Raw genomic sequence first — 24,048 nt, 5'->3', positions numbered from 1 at the left:
TCTGATTCACTTTTTGCCCTCTCACTCTAGTCCTGGGCAAGAGCAGTGACAATAAACATGATGCAGCCAAATGTTATCCTATCAATTATCCTGTCTTGAGATTTCCTACCACAAAGCAGTCAATTACTTTTGAATCCAGCCTCATTGGAGTTCTCAAGACATGGCCAGAATGCAGACAGATTCTTTGCTGGAACTTAGTAGGAATGGTCTCTAGCCTGGTATCCAATAGAGTCCTTATTCCTCTCTGAAACCTCATAATCCGGGCCTCTACTCTCCATGTTTTTCTTGGCATTCTGGTCTCCTAAGCTCTTCCACATTCCTTCTGCAAACTAGTTCCCAGCTTAAGAGAAGCAAATTTTATTTCAACTTATAGTCAGAAAGAATACATCTTGGTGGAGAAGGCAAGAAGCAACTGGTCACACACAATTCAGTCAGGAAGTAGAAGTAATGTATGTTCACACTCAGTTTGCTCTCTCTCCTCTTTATCCAATGCAGAGCCAGCCCATGGAATGGTGTAGCCCACACTTAGCATGACTCCTGCCACATCAGGTACTCTAGTCTAGAAATGCTCTCACAGACATGCCTAGAGATTTCTCTTTGATTTGATCCTAGATCTTGTCAAGTACACAATCAGTATTAACCACCACACACATTCACCAAGAGGTAAGTGGTCTCCTGATACAGCTTAGTAAATGCCTATTTGTCTTACATGGAGGTAACAGGAAGTCTGCCTTCAGATTCCCCACCGACCATGCAGCACAGGCTCTCATGGAGTCACACAGTTCATCAGATAAGAACACTGGACACTGCTGCTGGAAGCAGACGAATCATTTGTTCATCCATGTGCTCATCCAGTCACTACAACCTTGCCGTCTACCACGTGGATGCAAGAGATAGGCTGTGAGTGAACATAAATAGGTCACCCTCACAGAGTGCCAGGGCAGGAAGTGGAAGGCAGTGGGGCCACCGCCCTTGTTGCCAGTGATCCCATGACTGGCCACTTGTTAGCCCCAAGGAAACCCTTATACACCTGTCCAAGAGGTAAGGGCAGGAATGGCCACTGTGTCACATTCACCTGGCAACAAAGATCAGGACCCAAGCCAGTGGCCCTATAAGGCTGGCTCTGGCTGCTGTGGCCTGATCATTCTGAGGTGTGTCCAGCAGTAGGTTCCCCTGGTGGGAAGCAAGCTCCCTGGCATGACATGTGGCTTGGAGATGAGCCACTGACAATCTAACATGCATAAAGATTCCAAGAAGGTGAGACCCCAATTGGACACAGGCACCCCGTATACAGAAGAGATGGTGTGGCACATGTGTTGACGATGCTCCAAGGTCACAGGTCATGTAGGTGACACAGCCAACTGCAGGGGTCCCTGGGCCTCTGATGTCTCTCCCCTGTCCTTTCCTCCATGCCTAACCCCTGATATCTGGCAGCAGCCTGTCCGGGGCCTCGGGATCATGGCTCCAAGGGGAGAAGGTCCATGTGCGTAGGCAGGGAGGTGGTGTTGAGTGAACACCGTGCGGAGCTGAGCATTACATACCTGTGGTAGTAGAAGCCAACTGTGGATGCCCACTGTGGTCCACTGTGCCATGCTTGGTGCACACCCTCAGGTTCCACTGCCATCTTTCTCACAGCAAGAGGTGCTCTCCCTATGCACACACCCCAGTGCCTCTGCTGGCTATCACACTTAGGTTGCAGTCCTTACCAGAGCTGAAAGGGACTGAAGATCACGCCTCCTTCTCTCAGCAGCTCTTGGCTACCTCGTGAATGAAAGTCCATCAATGCACAGCCAGGGCCTATGATGGAACAACCCGGGACAAGCTCCCTACTGCCCCAAAGATGTCAGTAGGCTGGTCTAGTGTCCATGATGATATGCCCCTGGTGTCTGTAAGCTGGTGGCTGGTGGCATCCTAGAACCTCATTGCTCTCTCCCCTTCAGGCTCCTGCCTTCTCAGCCTCAGTCCTGGGGAAGCTTCCTAGTCTAGCCCAGTCACGGGAGCTCTCGTCTGGGGTCTGCTCCAGGGAGCCCAGCTTAGGGCACTGCAGTCTGTGTGCAGCACTTTACTGGCTCTGGGTGGTAAATGTGTGCACATACCTAGTGGAATTTCTACAGCAAGGAAAGAAAAGGAAAAGTAATTATTTTTCGTACTTTGTTTGAGGACCTCATCAGTTATCCTGGGCATCAGCATTTCACCTTCCTGGCATTGTGCTGGGGAGTCACCGGCACTGTAGGACAGGGTGGGCAAGAGGAGCACCAGTTGGGCAGATGGGACCTGGCAGATGGTTGAGGATGGGAATTGGTCCCAGTCTCCCTCCTCCACTTCAGTGTACAGGGTAGAAAAGTGGCAGACAGGTTCTTCCCTGCCGGACACTCTCAGATGCATTTTCTGCCCGTGTTCATGTATTTGTTAACTGACACTTTTCCCAAATTATCCACTAGCGATGAGAAGATGTCCTTGCGGGCCAGCGCCGTGGTCTGATGTGGGCGTGCACTTCCCAGCATCTACATCGGAAACCCCAGTGACGGTGTGCATCACTTACTTTCTCGTTGCTGGGACAAAATGCCCATGCTGAGGACACGGGGGAGGGTCACAGTTCCAGAGAGGTTTCATAATGGTGGGGAAAGTGCAGAGGAGCAGGGAGCTGGGCACCAGCAGGGGCAGACACACACAGAGCACCAGGAAGGGCTGGGCTACAAGTGTCAAGGCGGCCCCCGCACCGCCCCCTCGGGAGGTCCCAGTGCACAGCCTTCTCTAACACAGCCTCCAGTGCAGGTCACAGAGCCAAACCCAGGAGTCTAGAGGAGGCATTTTACATTCAAACCACCACATGGAGTCAAGTGTCAGGAGACAGGATCTTTGGTGATGAGACCATGAGGGATGGGACCTTTGTGATGGGATAAGAGTGCTTATTTAGGTCCCAGACACCTCTTCCTCTCCTGCCCTCCACCAGGTGAGTACAAAATAAAGAAGGCAACATCTCAACCCGGGAAGCATCTCTCACCAGACACCACATCTGAGGCCCAGACCAGGCTGTCAGGCTGCAGCAGGATGAGCAGCCAGCTTCCGTTGTTCATAAGCTGCCTGTGTAATGTTCTACAGAAAGGACTCAGACACTTGGCAGCAACTGGACATGGGGTCTGCCTCCCAGCTAACTGTCCACTTGGGTAGACAGACAGAATGCACAACAATGCAGCAGCTGCTATGCCCAGGGACACCAAGACTCAGCCTCTTAAACAGTGTGAGCAAATATGGCTGCAATGACGTGGTTACCAAGCCAAGGGCCACAGAATGTTCATGCCAGGATGTGGCTTCCATGGGGTGGGACAGGGACCCTGGCTGTGACGGGTCCAGGGCTCAGCCTGAAGCCTTAACCAGAGCCCAACATAAGACCAGGCAGAAGGCTCGACCTTCAGCTGCAGCCAATTCCAGGTCTGCTGGTAAGACCCAGGCTCAGTCTGCAGTGGGTCACAGTTCACTATGACCAGGGTCCAGAGCTATGAGTGACTAGGCTCAGGGCTCAATACATGACCAGGATCAGGACACAGTGGATCCAGAGCCAAGACTCACTGTTTAAGTAGGGTTGGGGCAGCAGGAGGGTGGGCGGCTCTCAGCCTGTCAGGGGGATTCTGGCATCAGAGCCCAGCACGGAGCAAGGGCAGAGGTCAGCGTGCTTGGAGCCAGGGCTACGCCTGCTCCTCTGCACCGTCCACTTGCCTCCCCCACTCTGCCTCACCCCAGGGCAGCCCTCACATTCCCCTGCAGGTGCGCCGGGGGCCTGGCCTGGGCACTTTGTCCTACAGCAATCCCCTTTGGCTGTGGTCCTAATTGTGTTTAAAATCCTCGTCCTGGCTGAGGGATCTCATCAGGGAACTGTGCTTAGAGCCAAGAAACTGAGAGAAAATGAGGGCTGGTGGCCGGACAATTCCAGTAAGCCAATCAGGGCATCCCGTACCCAGATTTGCATAAATATCTAAGCCGATTAGAGGCGCATTCCAGCAAGGCGAGCCACCAGGTACAGCCAGCAGAGCGGCTGCCTCCCAACCAGAATTAATTGCTCCCATCCCAGCTGGTGCCAGAGCCCAGATCATTCTCTCTCCCCTCGTGGGCAAGGCTCAGCCTCATTGGAGACCCAAACTACAACTTGCAAGGACCCTCATAGACCCACAGTCAACGCCAGCCTGAGTCCTATCTTATGTCAGCTCTACTTCCTTCTGCCCACCCCAGGGCCCGCCCTGCAGAGGCCCTCCTTATCTAGCCTCACTCCTGCCATGATGGCCTCATGGTGACCACAGCACAAGCCACTGCACCCTGCCCCATGGGCCTGACAGTCTCTCTCCACTCCAAGGCCGAGAGCCACTGCCTGTAGAGCTGAGGTCAAGCAGGTGCCAGTCTCCCCAGGTCCCTGCATTCCTCAGAGGACTCCCATGGCCTGAGATGCCTCTTCACCCCCCAGCCCCCACTGGATGGGACACCGAGGCTGGCAGGAGGACAGCTGCTCCAGGGTTGGTCAAGGGTGAGTGCCATAACTGGCTACACAGCCACTCCTGCTTCCTCTGGAGACATGACTTCGCGCACCTTCCCAGCAACAAGCGCCCCAGTTCCCTCTGCACTCTCCCTGCAGGGGTGCTTCACAGCCTCCCCAATAAGCTCCAGTTCTGTCTTTCACATACCCAACACCTGTTCCTGCTCTGGGGTTTGGGGTGGACACAGTCAGGAGCAGGTTTAGACAGAAGTTGAGGTGCATTACCCCGTGTCATTGCCCCATGGCTGATCCTGAAAGAAAGGCGGATGCCAGCACCCCCGTCTGCCCTGCTCTGCACCATCCCTTTCTGCTTTGCCACCCAGTGAAGGGCTGTCTCTTTGGACCATCCCGGGGGCGGCACAGCATCAATACACAGGCCAGGGACGACAGCCTGGGTCCTTATGACCTGATGGATTCTGTGACGCTGTCCAAGCCAGTCCCTCCCTCACTGAGGAAGATCGGCTTAAGGGACTTCCCAGCTTCTCCCCAGCCACAGCACTGAACTGTGGGAGGAGTCTGGGAGCTTTGAATAAGCAAAGGGAGGGGCCCATGTCCACACGGGCCGCTCCAGGTTCCGCTGACAACACCGGAGCTGTATGCTCTCGGCACGAAGTGAAAGCCTGCCGGGCTTTGCAGCTTTGATGATGGAGGCCTGGAGCAGCAGTCTGGCCTCTCAGTGCCTGTTTGCTCATCTGTAAGAAGGACAGGGGTTGTGGGGCTCCCAGAGCACTTCCAGCCTCTCAAAAGCTGGGTGACTCACTGGGGTGAGGCTGTGCCTATGCTAGTCAACTATTTGTATGTCAGGCAGGAAAGGGATTGGCTCGGGATTCAAGGACTAGTGTCCATGAAGCCCTCAGGGGAGGAGAATTGCCCCCATAGGATCTGAGCGCAGCTAGGCTCCACATGACTTTCCAGAAACCAAGGGGTGGGAGGGCTGGCACAGGGGTGAAGGGGGTCAGGGGGTCTCTGCTGCCAAAGACCACTTGGACGATTCAGGCACTCCAGCACCTCCTCACACATCCAGCGTCCCCGCATTCAAGGCTCTTCAGAAAGCCCCCATCTCTATCCCTTCTCCACCCCCCACATGCATTCTTCAGAATCCCAGCCTCTGATCTCCAGCAACTCCCCCCATATACACACCACCTGCTGCCTCTGTGGCAGCCACAGAGCCCAACCCCCACAGCCACATATGTCCCCACGTAAACAAGGACAGACAGGACCTCACGGTAGAGCTGTCCCAGCTGCTATGAGCCAGGGACACTATCTTGCCAGCCTCCTGGGAGGTAGTTAACACTCTACCAGCTGCCTCCCTCTTTGAAATGGGAATTTAGGGGTTCTTTGCCAAGATGCCAGTGCATTGACAAATGTAGGGTACCCCAGATTCTTGTCTTATGAATTTAAAGAATTAAAATCCACAGACCAGAAGGTAAGGTTTAGAGAGACTTTACTAGATTAAGAGAGGAAAATGCAGAGAGCTCCTGCCAGGTGGCTGGAAGGAGGGGTACGGAGCCCATGTGGGAACAGGGTCCTTCCCCATATCTCAGCCCAGCAAGTGACGAGGTGAGGGGCACTTACCACAGCAGACACTGGAAGTTCAGGAGAGGTGAAAAGCCCAAAGGAGGCTTGCCCACCTGGTAAGCATCTATTTATAATTTTATTGTGTGGGCTTTACCTGAGATTCAGGTGAGTCTGAGAGACAGCTGACTGGTGGCCTCAGGGGCTGGCTCAGGAAGAGGCCAGCCAGGACGCCAAGTTTAGAGCTGAACTTAAGCAGCCACAGTTCCAAGATCAGATTTAAACTTTAATTTTAAGGCTGGAGAGATTGCTTAGTGGTTAAGGTGCTTGCCTATAAAACCTAAGGACCCGTGTTTGACTCTCCAGGTCCCACCTAAGCCAGATGCACAAGGTGATGCAAGTGCACAAGGTTGCAAATGCACAGAAAGCAGCACATGCATCTAGAGTTTGGTTAATGTGGCTGGAGGACCTGGTGAGCCACTTCTCTCTCATAAAAAGAAGGCCAGTCTGTTGGGCTTGCCTCAAAAATAAGTAAATAAGCAAACAAACCTTAATTTTAGGAAAGGGGAACACCTTCCCAGAGAGGGACTCAAGTTGTTTATAGAAAAACAGATCTATGGAACTTCTTTAGACAAGAGAGCAGAAGCAGCTCCTCCTCTGACTCTAGCAGAGACTGCAAGGACAGGCCCGAGGACGTTTTTACTTTTGGGAGCCAGGCACCCTAAGCTGCCTCAATGTCACTGGAGGGCTTTGGCACTGAGCTTGTATCTGTCTGACGAGACATACGTGGTCAGTGGTCGAGGCGCCCAGCACAAGCCCAGCTCTGCCAGCTCTCCGGGTGGCCAGCAGCTGCCGCTCACTGCGCTGGGTGTGTGCTTGCTTGCCAGCTGGCAGCCCACGTCTAGGGCCTCCTCTGGAGCTCACACATGTCCTGATGCTCGGCCCCAACATGCCTGGGGATGTACTCCCCTCCACACACCCCCCCCACAGGCTCTGAATCTGGCCTGTGGAGTCTCTTCCTCTGTAGGAGGGGGGCAGCCAGCCCTGGGGTCAGCTTGGCCTCTAGCATGAAGGGCTCAGTGAGGTAGGTTCTGTGAAAGAAAGAGAGTCCTATTCAGAGGGTCTCCTTGGGGCTGAGAGGTACCCCAGGATGTGGGCTCAGACAGAGAAGGAATCTGACAGTGCACAAAGATGTCACTAGATGAAGATTAATAGTTGGCGCCCAGCATGGACAAGTGTCCCGTGTCTGCCTCTGTTGCTGATGGTGTTGGAAGTGGTGTTCCCCAGTCTCTCCCCACTCTGACACCCATGCTTGTAGGCACCATGTCACCAGAAATACTCAGGAGCCCCAACCCCCCAGAGACCATAGTGGCACCCTCCAGAGCCCTGGCTTGTTGCCCTAGACTTCTCCATGGTCATGTTGAGACCCACCCACCCTAAGTCCTGCCTGCCTTGCCATGGTCCAGTGTTAGTTGCCACCTGCCATACTGAACCCACTCAGACCTCTCCTCTCCCACATCCTTCCCGCCACTGTTGGGGTTCTAGAGGTGGGGATTTTCCTGGAGGCTCTGACTCCATCCTCCTAAGTAGGGAACAATGCTCAGGCTGGTTCTAGGCCATTACACCTACTGGCCCACGCACACCACACACACATGCTCACACACACACAAGTGGAAGTTCCTTCCCCAAGGAAGCTCTCCCATGGCCTTGCTACCTCAGGCTCTGGAGCCAGGTACCAGGAAAGGGAATAGTTCTAGAAACATACCCTCCTCTCTGAGAAGTCACTTGGCTGCCTTAACATAGCACCACAGATGAGCTGCTTAAATAGTGTACATTTCTTTGTCCTGGTCCTTGAAATCTGAAAGGACTGTAGTCCAGTCACTCCTGGATCTGGAGGAAGAGCCCCCCTCTTGTATCCTCATTGAGCCTCAGTCATTCCTCCTGCTGAATGGTGGGCAGGAGTGCTGCAAGCATCTTCTCAAAGGATAATCTCCAGTCTGGAGAGATGACTCAGTGACTAAGGTGCTTGCCTGCAAAGCCTAACAACTTGAGTTCAACTCCCCAGTACCCACATAAAGTGACGCATGCATCTGGAGTTCATTTTCAGTGGCTAGAGAACCTGGCATGCACCCCACACTGTCTCTCTCTCTAAAATAAATAAATAAAATATTTTAAAAATAAAATAGAAGCCTGGTATGGTGGCAAACCCCTTTAATCCCAGCACTCAGGAGGCAGAGGTAGGAGGATCACCATGAGTTCAAGACCATTCTGAGAATACATAGTAGAATCCAGGTCAACCTGAGCTAAAGTGAGACCCTACCTTGAAAGACCAATAAAATAGGGATATTCTTGTATGAGATGAGGGTCCCACCCAAGGACCTCATTTCACCTGCTTACCTCCTTAGAGGCCCTAGATCTCCAAATGCAGCCACCTTGGGACTTCATCATTTCAACTCAGGGAGTCACAAACATTCAGTGCATAAGCTCCAGTCTTGTCTATGTAATGACTTAGCAATCTGTGGCCAGAAAGCTGAGGCAGCCTGACTGAGGTTGCAGATGAGCCTGGGCCTCAGCCCTGACACCTGGGCAAACCTGGTCTCACAGCACTTCTGCTAGAGCCAGCCTGGCAAGGCGATTACCTCACAGCCTGAGGGTGGTGACATTAATGGCGTTATCCACTGCTTCTGGAGTATGGAGTTGCATACAGGACCCAGAGTGTTCCTGATGCACAGGGAGACAATGAAAGGGGAGGGCTGTTGGGTTGCTCCAAGCCCATACATCTAGCTTGACACCCCAAATACTGAGTATGCATTGTGGGCTAACTGGTTCCTCCTCTGCACTGGGCTCGACTCTCACCATGACCCCATAGGCTACAGCAACTCAGTCCCTGGGAAGACAAGTACCAGGGCCACCTGAAAGGGCTGGGTCCCAACCGATTCCAACCTTCCTGGTCACATGTGCCCTCCTCTGGCTCTCCATGTACCCTTCCTGCCCAGTGGGCTCAGCTACAGTCCAGAATCACTGAGAGACTCGGGACACACGGCAGCCCGGGGTGTGGCTCAGAGGCCCCTCTTGCCTGGTTACCTATAAGCTCCCAGCAGTAGAGGTCCTATAGGGACTGGTCCAGGCAGAAACCCTTGCTGTAAGATCATGTTACTAGGGGCAGTACTTCTTCTCTTCCTGTCTCTGTCTGGGTCTTAGCCTGTCCTCGACCATCTGAAACCTGCTGGCCTTTCGGGCATGGCCCCCCAGCAAGTAGTCAGGTGGAACTTGGTACTTGGCACCTGTGCAGTAGCCTCCCTCCCAACTCAGTCCTGGCTCAGGGCACTCATTCTCTTCCCTCCCCTTAAGCCTCCCGAGCCTGTTAAACCACTGCCACTGAAATGGGAGCTGGGGTGTGGCTTTGATGAGTGAGCAGTGGCCATCCTGGTTCAGGGATAGGCTGGGGCATTGCACCTGGCTTTCTCAGAAGCAGCTAGGGGCTGTGTCAGAGGCCATGTTCTGCTGGTAGAGTGATCTGTGATGAACCCCCCACCCCAGCTTGTGAGAACATGTCAGGCATATGATTTCAGCAGAGCAGAGAGTCCTCACCTGGTGGCCAGGCCCCCTCTCAGGAGCAGTTCACAAGCATGCTGCCACAGACCCCTTGCCCCCAGGGGGCGGGGAGTCCTGACCCAGCCTGGACCTCAATTAAGCAAAAGGAAAAGTTGAGGTTGGCAGCTGCCACTGTGACCTGAGCTGGCACTCTGCTGGCAGGACACGACTAAAGCAAGCATCCATCAGCTGTCCCCCATGGAGGGCTGCCATGCCCAGGGCCTCATAGATGGCTTCCAGCATGGACGTGACTGTGCCATTCAAAGTGCCACCATGTTGCAAGCCCTCATGGGTGTCTGTGCACATGTGAGTGAACAAGCATGTCATCGTGCAAATGTTTATGGGTGCACGCCTCTGTGCATGTTTGCCTGTGTGTTCTTGCTTGCACAAATGTGCTTGTGTGTGCCTATGGGTACACACCTCCGTGTATGCCCATGTGGTTACTGTGTGCAGCACGGACGAGGCTCTTTCACAATGGCCTGCAATCAATCTCTCTGTTCTTTGAAACCTGGCTCCTGCTGCTGCCTCCCTCCAGACAGTCCTTGATGCCACACCCAGTGTCCCTTCTGTTTCAGCTTCCTTCTGAGCACGCGCAGAGCACGGGTGGGTCCCTCGACTTGTTCATTGGCCCCTTCACTCAGCAGGGCCACCTCCTCCATATATGGCCACCTGTGGTCCAGGACACCTCAGCTTGAGACACTTGCCTTCTCCCGGTTACCCATTTCCAGGGCTGGAAACAGCTGAGCGCTTCCTGCCTGAGCTGGTGCACTAATGCTACACCACCCTCCATGCCTACGCCAACCATGCACTAATGCTACACCACCACTTGCAGTATCAGCCCCAACCCCAGGCCTGGCCCACCAGGACAGGTCTGGTTTTGAGCTCTGAGCTCCAATCAAATATGTACATGGGCCCTTGGACCCCTCTGAGCCCACCCCAGCTCTGCCACATGGGTCAGCATAACTGTTCACATCCAGACACACCTCGTTCACAGCCTGCCCACAGTACGATCCTGGACCCCTGGGAGAGCTACGATCAGCTGGGATGTGGACAAGGGGGCAGAGGAGACAGAACCCTCACTATGGAGACATGGCTGTCCCTCCGTGCTGCGGGAGGTGTGGCTGAGAGGGGCCCTGCAAAGCCACGGGGCAAATGCAACACACAGCCCCAGAGCAGGAGGGTTCACCAGGTAGACCAGTTGGAGGCTAGATGGAGCCAAGGTCAAGCCGGCACCCAGGTCAGGAGCAGCAGCAAAGGCTCTCTCCCCGCTGACAGCACTCATGCTGCCAGTGCACGTGAGTCCCCTGGCAGTGCCCAAGCAGACAGCCCTCAGGAGCCTCTGGTGGGTCTGTGTGCCCAGGACACAGGAACTTGCATTAGAGCCGCACAGAGAAGAGACTTCCTGGAAACTGATTCTTTTTAAGAAGGAAATCGGAGCCATGGCACGAGGGTGTGAGAGATACAGCGCCTCCAAAGGCCCAAGTGAGGAAAAAGCCCACCAGGCAGGAGCGGGACCAGTATGGGGCATGGAATGGAAACATGGCAGATACCAGAAGTAGTTGGGTGGGGGGCTGCAGGCCCCTGGGTGCTGGGCAGGTGCTCTAGGACCTCTATATCATGAAAGGGTGTGCCAGCAGATATACAGAACCATCCAGAAGACAGGGAGTAAATAATACATAGCCCTTCTGACATCCTGTCCTCCCTCGAATCATCTCTCACCTTTGTTTCTTCAAGGCAGACACCAGCCTCCTGCTGCCCAGAGCTGTCTGCCCCCAGCTGTGCTGAGGTGTGTGTTCCCCTGAGATCACTGTGCCTCAGCTCCTCCCCTCTTTCATGAGGATCAGCCTCTAATATCAACCTAGCCTTCAATCGGGGCAAGATGTTGATGAGACTGAAGATGGAAGCACTCCATACCACCCCACATGCCAGTCCTAATGCTGCCAGGCTGTGTCCCATCTGGGCCCAGCCGAGGTCCTGGCCTATCCTTCAGACCCTCTACCAGGCCTGCCTCTCTGCAGCCCAGCCGAGTGGTGGCCAGGGTTCACATACCCGGTGCAGGAGGCCGACATTCACAGTGCTTGGTCCACACACCCTCCAGTGCAGTAAACTGAGTCTGTAGCCTCCCACACAGACAGGCTAATGCTCCTGAAACAGAGACAGCGAAAGATCAGCAGCTCTCACTCCCCGTTTCCAGGAGTACCATCCGCTGCCACCCCCACACCCAGGAGTGGCAGTAGGTCCCAGCTGCCAAGTCACCGTCCTCCAGATCCCAGTCACCACGAGGAAATGAGGAACAATGCTCTAGAAAGGCCAGCCTACATGTGGCTGCTGGTGGCTGTCAGAAGCCTGGGGCTTGACATGACAATTACTCCCCTGTGCTCCATCTCAAGAAGGCACAGGGCCATGGCCCGGCCTGGGGGCAGAGCTTGAGCTGACAAGAGTGACAGGAGTGAGGCCCCTGGCTGCGCTGCTACCTGCTCGAGGTGCCACACAACAAGAGCGAGGCCAAAGTCCTTGGCCACCCCCATCAGCCTCTCAGAAGCTATGCCAACTGCTCCAGACCAGCCGTCTGTTTCAGGTAGGCACCGTCTGCTTCTGGCTGCAGGGAGTGGGGTATACCTGAAGTGTGGCTGAGCCCCCTCGAAGACTCCAAGTCTGGCACAATGAGGTACTGGAGCCTGGGTACAGAGGCTTGGCCATGTGACGCAGGAGCCATGAGCTGTGAGCACTTCCTGGTGATGGGAAGGGACAACCCCTCAGACAGCTCACCCCAAACGTCTCCGGGTTAAGCCAGGTGGGGTGGCACACGCCTTTAATGCCAGCACTTGGGAGGCAGAGATAGGAGGATTGTTGTGAGTTTGAGGCCAGCCTTGAACACAGAGTGAGTTCCAGGTCAGCCTGATATAGATTGAGACCCCATCTCAAAAAAAGTCTCCAGTTTGCAGCTGAGGAAAGATGGTGGGTAGCTTGCCCCCTCTTAATCAGTCATCTTGGGCCCCAGGGCTGGTTGTCAAGCCTAGAATACAGTTCCCTGTCAACTAAGGGACTGATGGACCATGGGCCCCCAAGAGGCCAGCAGGTCGTAAGCCACACAGGTGAGGGCAGCAGGCACCCACAGAATCCTTTCAGTGGCTCCTTTGCTCCCCACACTTCCACTCCAGTGCCCTCAAGACTGTTAACAAACTTGCCACCAGCTATCACCTGCTCCTCATTAGGCTGCACCTTGGTCACTGTGAAACCACGTTGCATGTTGTCTGTCTGTCTGCTGAGACTCAAGGCCCTGAGGCTCATCTGCTGGAGAACACAGTAGAAACTCAGTTCATGTTTGTTGAGTGAGTGTCCAGGCTTAGACCCAGGAAGCAGTATGGAAGGTGGGCCTCTTGCTAGAACGGGCCATGAAGGACACTCACTACTAACCCAGCTCAAAGCCAGAGGCGAAGCCTCCCATTTCCCACAGTGATGGGCCAGGGTCCAGGGGCAGAACACATGGAAAGAAGCTTTTCTCCTTCGAGGGGCAGGCAAAGCCCCTGAGACCAAGTTCATCTCCCTTTCTCCACCCTCAGCACTGTGCCTAGGCCAGGAACCTCCACACCCTGCCCTCTGGGCCTGGGATCTCTGTCTATCCTCACTGGGTGATGCAGGCCAGGCACATACCTTCATAGAGAAGCAGGGCAGGGGCCGCAGGCGGAGCTACGGACAGGTTTGTGTCTGCTCAGCAAGTCCCCCATCTAGCCAAGGGCGGGAGTCCAGCTGCCAACACAACCAGATGTGGCCAGAGCAGCCAGGTGGGCAGCATGGATTTCACCCATAGAGGTGGCCTTCCCATGGCCAGAGTGCCTGGCAAAGGCAGCAGCGCCTCCAGCTGCCCAGTGGCTCCTCTGCACCCTGTGGCTTAGCGCCCTCACCTTTGGTGGAGTTCCAGCCTTAGCGTCGAGGATTGGCCAGGCACCATGTGGGAAGCTCCAAGATGGTTTTCTGCTGCCCAGCATGGAAGACAAATATTCCTGATCCTTCTGGAGAATTTGCAGATGGGTGAAGGATGGCTGTGGTAGTTTAAGTAGATGGTCCCCAATATATTCAGGATGTTATTAAAGTTTGTCCTTTAGATCTGCAACCACCTGGCTAGAGGAGGGGTCACTGTGGGCAGATCCTAGGGTCCGCCTTAAGTTATATTTGGGGGCAGATCTGGAATTCCAGTCTAAAGATATGCAGAGCGCCTAAGTTCTGCATGAGGCTCCTAAGTGTGCCTACTTATAGTGGTAGTATAGATTCTGGCTTTTGGTTTGCGCTTTTCTCTCTGCTTGTGTGAAAGCGGGCCAGCTTCATCTGCCATTCTGCAACTTCCCCTCTATCTTCAATAAATCCTTTCCTCCACAGCTGTGCCTGGATGGGAGGCTCATCTCAGTGACATGAGGCTGTCTTCCTCAGTGGGACTCTGAGAAATAAGACGCAATGACGAGGCAGGACAGGTCCACAAGGTAGAACTAGGCGACCCTGGGGGACAGGACTTGCATCCCACTGAGAAATGCCACACCAGAGGCAGACAGACAGAAGAGGAAGCTGAAGGTGAGCGTGAGCTGATGGACGGAAGTTGAGCTGTGGGGTCTCAGGCAGCCCTGAAAACAGTAGGGCAGGGTCTGCAGAACATGGCCGTGGGTGCTTGGTACCCACCCCGTCACCTGAGAGCCAGGGGAGCTGCTATACAGCGGCCAGGTCCAAGTCCAGCCTGATGGTCTGAGAATGTTGTCCCATTTTGCCAGTGCCTACCAACCATACGTATCCCAACGCCCCCTCATCCATGCACAGAGCTGGTTGACGGCCAAAGGCTAGTTTATAAAGAGGTCTTGGCTTATGTGAGTGCTGGCTGGGGCCTCACAGTCCCAGTGACAAGCATGCAGTGTCCCCTTTCCATGAGAAAGAGGCCACTGTCAGAAACCCAGGCCACTACCAACCTGGTCAACTTTGGTGGCCCCTGGCATTGATTGCAGCCTCTCTTTCCTCACATGCACCCACAAAGCAGCTGGGAGCCAGCCCAAGACCCACATCAGAGTCCACACAGGGAGCCTCAGGCCTCAGGCACTCTCTGGACAAACTTGATCAATTCAGTGTGTTCAAAAGACCACTGCTGGCTCATCTCAAGCTGCAGTCCTGGGTGGTCTCAGCCCTGCCTCGGGGCCACTGATCTCAGGCTCTGGTCTCCTCTCCCTCCCAACTCCACATCCCTCCAGAAGCCTTACTGGTTCAATCCTAAGACAGAAAGTCTGATCTCAGCTATTGTGCGTGGTGGTTGTACAATGAACAGAGTAGAAACGTCTCTGATATACTGCCTATGTTTCCTATGGGTCAATACCCAGAAGTGGGACTGCCCACCAAGTGTCCATCAGCAGATGAATGGATAAAGAAAATGTGGTGTGTATACACAATGGAATGCTGTTCAGCCATTAAAAAAATAAAATCCTGTCATTTGGGAGGACATTATATTAAGTGATGAAATAAGCTGGACACGGAAAGACACGCCCTGAGTGACCCTACACATAGGTGGGTGCTAAACATGTTAATATCACAGACGTCGAAGCAGAATAGCACTGGCCAGAGGTTGATGGCACTGGGCAAGGAGAACCAGGAGCCAGTCAGAGGTTCGGCAGGCAGAAAGGAGCACAGGGCTCTATGGAGGGGGAGGGCCACGGTTAGCAGTAACGCCCATTTCAAAATAGCTGGTAGAGAAGATGTGACGTCTCACCACAAAGAAATGACACATGTCCAGGGTGACGGATGTGCTAACTACCTTGCTGTGATCCTTGTGCTCATCAAACATCACATCGCGTCTCTTACACTGGTAAAATTAGGGTGTGTTAATTAACAATTAAACAGAGCCTGCAAGGAAGGAGACACCAGGCACTGGGGCGCTTCTAACCATTCTCCTGTCTCACTTGGATCCTCACAGGTGTCACCTGCCCTGGCCTGAATGCCACACTCACAGCCAGCCAGAGGGACTGCTGATCATGCCAAAGCCCCCTAACCCGGGCTCACCCTCCTGCCCCAGCCATGCAGTTCTGGGCAGGACACGGGCGGCTCTCCCAGGCATCAGCAGCAGATCTTGCTGGAATGCAAGCCCAGAGGATGTGGGGCTGGAAGCCTGGGGTGACTTTCCCAAAACTGCAGTAAGCAGGTCTCCTCACAGCCTCACAGGCTGCTGAGCTGAGAGACAGCAGCAAGGGCAGGGCAGGGTCTAGGCAAGCGGGACTTGCGAGTGTTAGAACCAAGTCCCTGAGGGTCCCCAGCTGAACTAGGCTGTGGGCGCAGGCTCTCCAGAGAGGGAGTCTCAGGCTAGAGACTACACAGGCAGTGTTGGGGATGTCAGAGGGCAAGCAGCAGCAAGACCTCATCAGCTGTCTCAGTTGATTTCTGCCTCATGATGAGACACCAGGAAGCCCGTGTGAGAGAGACCAAGCCCAGAGGATGATATTCTAACCTATCTCCTGTGGGATGGAGCCTTTGGGCGACACTAGTGCTCCGGCCCAGGAGGAAATTGCAAGCAGAGTGCAGGTCTTGGGCCTGGGTACCTGGACATAGGCCAGGTGAGAACCAAAGCCACGCTCTGGCTGGCCCAGTCAGCTGCAGGGCTGTCCACACCCGCAGGCATCTGCGTTCTCCGCCTAAGAGACCACAGGCACCTGCTGTGGGAACCAGTTCAGCAGGGCATGCAGTGGCCTTTGTGTTCCAGGCGCCCACAGTGCCATCGTGGTGGGCTCTCTCCTCTCTGCAGTGGCCCAGAGTGGGAGAGGAGCAGACATCAGTGACACGTCCCTGCCAGACACAGGAAGCAAGCTCAGTGAAGAACGTAATCGTGGTGAGCAACAGGTCTGTGAAAGATCAAGGTTTGTCCCTCCTGCTGGATTCCCAAATGGTACACGCGTGACCTGCCCTTGGGATCAGGGCAAAGCTACAAAGCAATACTATGGGGCTTTAGTGGAGAAGTCAAGGACCAGGCAAGGGATGGGGCCTTGGACATGCAATCTGAGCAGTTCTAGCATTATCAGCCCTGTTTCAGATCAGACTATCAACGAATACTCTTATCTCCTTCCTATGGTTGCATATACACATATCTGAAACACACACACACACCACCACCACCACCACCACCATAGAAGAATCTAGATGGCATGAAGAGTTTAGTGGCATGGACACTGTCTGCCCACTCTTGAGCACCCCAATCCTCTCCATCCTGTCTCCTCTCTGCACCGTCCTCTGAGCCACACTAAGGCCCCAGTTCAGTTGAAGTGATAACAGTGAGCTCCTCACCCCGGGGTTGGCCACAGGTAGGGTAGGTATCTGAGATTTTTGTGGAGGACAGGAAGCCTCCCCAGGAACGAGGGAGGCTGGGCCAGTAGAAGATGAGGGATAGGAATGATTTCCTCACTCGCAGTAACTAAAAATTGGCAGAATACATAAGACAGTGGTTTTGAACCTTTAGACATCAAGGCCGCAGAGAGCAATGACCCTGGGACGTGGAAAACGAGCGAGGCCCTGAAGTTGTCCCCTTTGCTGCTCTGATGCAGTTTTCAGGCTGTGATGGGAGGCCTATCAAAACTCTGCATTGAAGACATGGATCTGGGAGACCACAGGAGGTGGAAAGGGTTATTCACAGCTGGCGCTCCACACAGGAGGCAGCTGCAGAACTCTAAGGCTCGCAGACAGCGTCGTGAGATTCCGATAGAGCACTGAACTCTAAAGAAGGTACCCACAGCCAGGACACCTGAGCATCATCTTGGGGCACAGTACCCAGAGTGTACCTGGGCCAGGACCAGCGCTGTCCCCCCAGTCTGCCCGGCCAACCTGCTTCCACATGGTGATAGAGGATCTGTGGGGAGTGCAGAAAAGTCCTTGAACCCTAAACCCTGGGTTTGTGTTTGTATTAAACCGAATAACTGGGCAAACCAAACTGAGAGAGATAATGGTTTCATTATTATATTTAGTTAGGAAAGTATAAAACCAAGGGAAGAAAAAAATGGCATACCCACATGGTCTGAGAGCCCATTTAGTGGGCCTGGAAGAAATATGAAAAGAGATTTACAGAGAAGAGGAAAGTACAGAGATCCTGCCCTGAGGAGGGCAGGTGGGGGTAGCGAGGGGTCAGGGGATTCTCCCCTCCACTTGACCCAGCTTGGCCAAGAGCAGGGAGACTCACCTTGGTAAGCGTATTTATAATGCTATGGCAGTGGGCTCACCTTCCGGCTCAGGTGAGCCAGAGAGACAGCTGATCGTTCTGGGCTAGCGGCCATCTTGGGAAGAAGCCAGCTGTGACACCACTGTGACGCCAAGTTCGGAGGCTGAACTTGACCAACCGCAATATCAACACGAAATTAAAATTTTAGGAAAGGGTTCCTCCCTCTCAGGAGGGGCTCAGGTTGTTTGTGGAAAAACATATCTAGGGAACTCCTTTAAGCAAGAGACAAGGAGAAGCCAGACTCCTCTCTGACCTCTAGCAAAACAAAAACTATAAGGGCAAGCCCAAGGATTTCCATGCTTTTTACTTTCAGGGGCCCAGTCACCCTAAACTACCTAATAAAGCCATCCGGCTCCCTCCCAAGGGCACAATCCAAGACCTGGTCTTGCATGGTCACCCTAAACTGAACGCTGGTCTGATCGCCCTCTGAAATCTTAAAAGCAAGGCCTAGAGCATTAAGTCTTTCCCAAAACAAAGCACAAGAAGATTTACCGGGCTTCAAAAGTGTCACCACCCGGCAAGAGAAAAGTCATCGTACCTGGAATCCAATGGAAACTTACTAGGCACAAAAAGAACATGGTCCACGAGGGGGGGACAGACACAGACTTGGAACTGACGGGGGCGAAACTCACGACAAGGACTTAACACTGCATTCTGTATGACCAAGAAGTTACAGGAAGACATCTAAACACTCCAAAAAGGAACATGAAAAAGAAAGGAAGGAGAAGAAAAAGAAGACCAAGATCAACTGGAGCTGAAAGACAATAGTGTCTCAGGTGAAAGTTAATGCAGGATGGGAGCAATGATAGATTAGGAATCAAAGGCAGTGATCATAAGGACATGGCAATTAGCACTATGCAACACGGGATGCAGAGAGAAAATAGTTTAATTTTAAAACTCAGCACAGCAGCGGCCTGGAAGATGACTCAGAGGGAAAGAACACTTGCGGCGAAAACCTGAGGACCTGGGTCCAATCCATCTCACCACGTAAAAGCCAGGCATGGCTGTGTGTGTTTGGAACCTCGAGAAGAAGTGGGTGGAGACAGGATGATCACTGGGGCTCCCTGCTCAGCCAGTCTAAGTGAAACCAGCGAGACTGCCTCAGGGAGGTAAAGGAGAGCGACAGAGAAGGATACTCAAATGCCATCCTCTGGCCTCCACGCGTGGACACGCCCTTCTGCAGCATACCATGAACACACACACAAACAGACGCCCAGCCTGCTGGAAGAAGGCAGCGGTGACAGGCCACGTGAGCCATGAAGAGCATCAAAAAAGGTGCTGGTTCAGCCGGGCGTGGTGGCGCACGCCTTTAATCCCAGCACTCAGGAGGCAGAGGTAGGAGGATTGCCGCGAGTTTGAGGTCATCTGAAACTACATAATGAATTCCAGGTCAGCTTGAGCTAGTGTGAGACCCTACCTCGAAAATAAAACCAAAAATTAAAATGGTGCTGGTTGGCCTCCCACCACTCACCAAGTACCAAGATACTGACCTTATACCGAGATCGCAGCTGGCTCCCAGTTCAAGAGGTCACATTCGACTAACCCTGTGGCTTTGGACCTGGCGCAGCCCATCCTGGCATGCAGCATGTAGTAGTGCAAAATGCTGCTTCAGCTCGTGGCTGGCAATGACAGAAAATAGAGCCCAGTGTCCCAAAATTCTCTTCAATGCTCTGCCCCAGTGACCTGAAGAGACCCTACTTCTCCTCCTCCTTCTGTGGCTGCCGTGTGTACGTGTGTGTGTGCAGATGCACACGCTCTGTGCACACACATGTGGAGGCCAGAGGAGAATGCTGGGTACCCTCCTCTATCACTCATCTGTGTATTTCCTGAACACCAAGAGTCTCTCCCTTACCCAGAGCTGCATGCTCTGCTCCTCACTCTCCCTCCCCTCCCTCTGCCGCACAGGAGTCTGGGTACATGACCCATGCCCAACTTTTCTTTCATTGTTTAATTGTATCTTACTTAAGTTGCCCCAACCAATTATAATATATTTTAAAATATCTGAATTGGATAGACACTTATTTACCAAATAAATAACCATGATTAAAAGATTGCCATGTATACATGGTAAGTTATGCACCATGGTTAATTCGCTTTCGTAAGCAGCACCTATCTTTCATTAAAATGATAAAATGCCCACCTGTTTTCCATGGACATTGGGAGTCAAGCTCTAATGCATAGGCAGCAAGCACTCTCATCTGCCGGGTCATCTTCCCAGCCCAGTCTCACTTACTAAAGGCTCCTCCACCACCTTTAATGAGTGGTGTCAGCTGTGCACCAAACCTTTACCACATGGGCCTTGGGGAACGTTCAAAAGCCAAATAAGCAAATGCAGCAGAGCCTGTGGCGCAGCCATGGGTGTTGAGAGAGGACTTGGCCTGAGGCCAGCACCTGGCATCAGTGTACAGCCACTGCTTAGTAGGCAAGTGTAAGGTCAGCCAGTGATAGGGTGAGACTCGTCCGTCTCCACAGCCATTGTGACATGATGCCACAGGCCAGGCAGCTAAAATCATCATCGTCATCATAAAAATGCTGTGTCTTGGCAATGGAGGCTGATGTCTGAGGTGAAGGTGGCTTCTCTGGTGGCCTTTGTCATGGGCCTGTGGGCCCAACCTTTGTCCTCCCATGGCCGCCCTTCTGGGTCTGTGTCTATCTCTGGCCTGTTTTCCATTCTGAAGCCACCCCAATGATCTCACTTTAAGTCAGCCACAGCTTTAAAGACCCTGTCTCCAAATGCTGGCATGCTCTCAGAGGACCAGCTGGGGCACATTTCAGAGGCGATCAAAACCCAAGGGAAGTTATAGCTGGAGCAGCAGCCACACGTGGAAGATGCCGAGACCTGGAGCTGGTCACAGGGAAGGATGGAGGCCTTGGTGGTCTCAAGGGTCCTCCCCTGAATCTGGAGAAGATAGCTGAGCTGCCCCTGGCCCTTTGGTCCTGTTTCCCTGCCACAAAGAGAGCCACTGGTATAGGTACGCAGGGTAAGCAAGTGGACAGATGGGGCTGAGAGCCCTCTGGGCTGTCCGTGGGGGGCAGGGAGGAGGGTCCTGGTGGCACAGCCCGCTGCAGTCCGCTCTGCTTTGACGAAGGTCATCAATGTTTACTGGCTCTTTGGCTCGCCAGAGCTATTCCTTTGTGAGCAGACCCGGTATTAAATGCCACTTGGGGTTTATTTACTCAGCACTGACAACCAGGAAATCAATGTTGCAACTGAACTTCTGGCAGCGTCTTTTATTAATGCTTTGAATGTCTGACTTTAACCACCGGGGACTTGCCATGGGGGGCACGCTGTGTCTGCCCTTGAGCACGCGCGCTTGTGCGAGCATTGGCCCTGTGCGGCTCCTCAAAGGCACACTGCCCGGGTGCCTATGGGAGCTGCTGTGTTCACAGGGTGTGCACGTGTGCCTGTGCGCATGCACAGGTGTACAGTGTGTGTGAGCACACTCACTTGTTAGATGGGAACATATGTGTGCTTGGGTGGGTGTTCATGTGGTGCACAGTGCACAGATATGTGTGTGTGTGCGTGTGTTCGTGGCGCATATGTGTTATGCATGCTGCATGCACTCAATGTGAAGGCCGACTCACCTCTATAAACTCTGCCTTAGTCTGGGAAGAGAGAAAGAGGGAGATTTGAATCACTTAATCCCGAGTGTGACCCTCATTTTGGTAGGGAATGAACACAGCAAGAGTCCTTAAAAATCCATCAGGCCCCATTCCCAGGCCTGTGGATTTGAAACAAGCTCATGAGCGTCCTACAGCTCAGCTCCATTTCTCAGCCTGACTTCCCTGCCCGGGCTTCCTCCGGAGCATGTTTACCAGCGAGGCTTTGAAGAAAGACAGGCCCCGGCAGCTGCGGCCTCGCTGTCTCCTGCTGGGCAGCCCTAAGCAGTAGGCTAGGCTGCACTGGCCAGAGGCTTGTCCAGGATGAGACAGGTGCCCTCAGACCCACCCGTGGGCAGGTGACCATGGCTAACAAACCCAGAAGACAGTGGTCCATCCACAGTGCCCAATGACTGCATCTAGCCAGTCCAGCCTGACTCTCGTGGACCACATTGAGGTCAAGTTCCTCTGCATGAGTTTCCCGGAGGAGTCGGCATGTGGTCAGCACCCGCCCATGGCTTTGACACATGGAGTGCTTGCTGTCACGCAGGTCAGCGCTGCTCAGCCCCAGGCCCTGATTCTGTGGGTGAAGCTCATCCTCCCCTCCAGCCATTATGACCTCACTTCACCCCAGCTGCGCCCCAGTCACTCACCTTCAGTCATTCACCAAAGGCTTTACTGTGTGACTTTGAGGGACACTTCTCTGCCCAAGCCGTCTTCCAAGCATGGCACCCACACTGCAGGTTGACCATGTGGCCCCCAGGTAGGGACTCTGAGCAGGTGAGAGCAGTAGCCCCTCCTTGGAACCCAACAAACGGGACTTACTTGTTTTTTATTTATTTATTATTCATTTGCAAGGAGAGAGAGAAAGAGAGTGTATGGGCCCACCAAGACCTATTGCCACTGTAAACAATGCACGCACAACTTTGTGCATTTGGCTTTACATGGATACAGGGGAATCAAACCCAGATCATCAGACTTCGCAAGCAAGTGCCTTTAACCACCATCCCAAATCTCTAACCCCTACTTGTTTTTTCTTAAATCAGCATGTCTTCTGCAGTGGCAACAGTTGCAGAGCAAGACCAATCAGATGTAACAAAACACCTCTGCTCCTTTGGGTGATGAGGCCATCCCCCGGGCAGTGCTCAGTGCTACTTGGTCACATATGACACTTTCAGCCACTGTTCCTGGACTGTGCAGTGTCTCTGGGGGAGCAGCTGGGTCTCCTTGTGTTCTTATTTTCACACAGCTCCCCGAGTCCTATGAGTGAGCACTGGAAGCCAGGTTCTGTGGGAGTTGCCCCTGAGCCCCGCGGCCACCTCTGTCCTTGGAAGCCTTGGTCAAGAGCTGACCAGATGAGCCTCGTTCATTCTCTGAAGTTGACTGGGCCTGACGTCCAGTCCAAACTTGTGCGACACAGTTTCCAAGCCTAAAGCCAGACTTCTCAGTGGGCCGTCCTCCCTAAGTGACAATGGAGGCCAACTGCTTGTGATCAGCATGTCACCAGCATGCTGAGGCCATTCTGACACCACAGATAGCAACTTGTTACAGCACCCCTCAGCCTTCTGCAGGCCATGAAGCTGTTTCAATGACCCCAGACCCAGGATTCCCCCCACCCCAAAACACGCATGGTTCTCTCCTATCTTTGGCCACCAAGCATGGTGTCCCCACCAGGAATAGGTCTGATCACAAGGGTCAAGACTGCTCATCACTAAACTCCAAGGTGAGTCAGACCCCTTCAGGGAGGAGTCAGGTGAACTTCCAACAGACAAGCCCCCTTCCGCCTGCAGTGACTGGATGCATACCACTCTGAGCGCTCTGACCTCCCGCATGTGGCCCTGGACTGGGATCACAGACTTGATCCAGCCAGGAAACTTCCCTTAGGCTTGACAAGGACACTCAGACAGGACATTCTGGGGGCAGAGGCTGCTGTATTCATTACTGTTCTTGTTGCTGTAACAAAATGCCTGACAAAAGCCTCTTAAGGCAGGAAGGCCTGAGTCGTGGTGGAGGAGAGAGTCCCGCATGGCTGCCTACTCACATCTTCACCTGCAGTCAGGGAGTGGGGGGAGGGGCGGGGGGCTCAGCTCATTTCTTCCTTTGAGTTCAGCTTGGCACCTCAGCCTATGGAACAGTATGCCCACTTGTAGGGTGGGTCTTCCATGCCGATTACCCTAGTCGAGAAACTCCCCCATAGACACTCACAGAGGTTTGTGTCCGTGGCACTTCTCAATCCTGTCAAGTTGACAATCAAGACAAGCCATCAGAAGCCATAACAGTGATGACCTGGTGCCTCCCCGCCGGATGCTCCCAGTGACGGACTCAGGCCTGGATTCTCCCAGCTGACAAGGACACAAAGGCGGGACATCAGCTGAAGACACACAGGCAGATGTCGTCCAGGGACCGAGCCTCAGGGACAATGCATCGGAAGCGTCTTCAACAGAGAACCCGACTCGGTTCCATCCAGACACACAGCAGGCTCCCGGCCCCGGGGCAGGAGGAGAGTGAGAGGAAGGTGACTCAGAGGCCACCTCTGGGTGTGAGGATTTTGGCTATACTGTCCCCACACGACCTGTCCTGAGGGCGG

Source organism: Jaculus jaculus, chromosome 2 (assembly GCF_020740685.1).
Source record: "Jaculus jaculus isolate mJacJac1 chromosome 2, mJacJac1.mat.Y.cur, whole genome shotgun sequence".
Taxonomy (NCBI): domain Eukaryota; kingdom Metazoa; phylum Chordata; class Mammalia; order Rodentia; family Dipodidae; genus Jaculus; species Jaculus jaculus.
Note: the sequence above shows the minus strand (reverse complement) of the source record.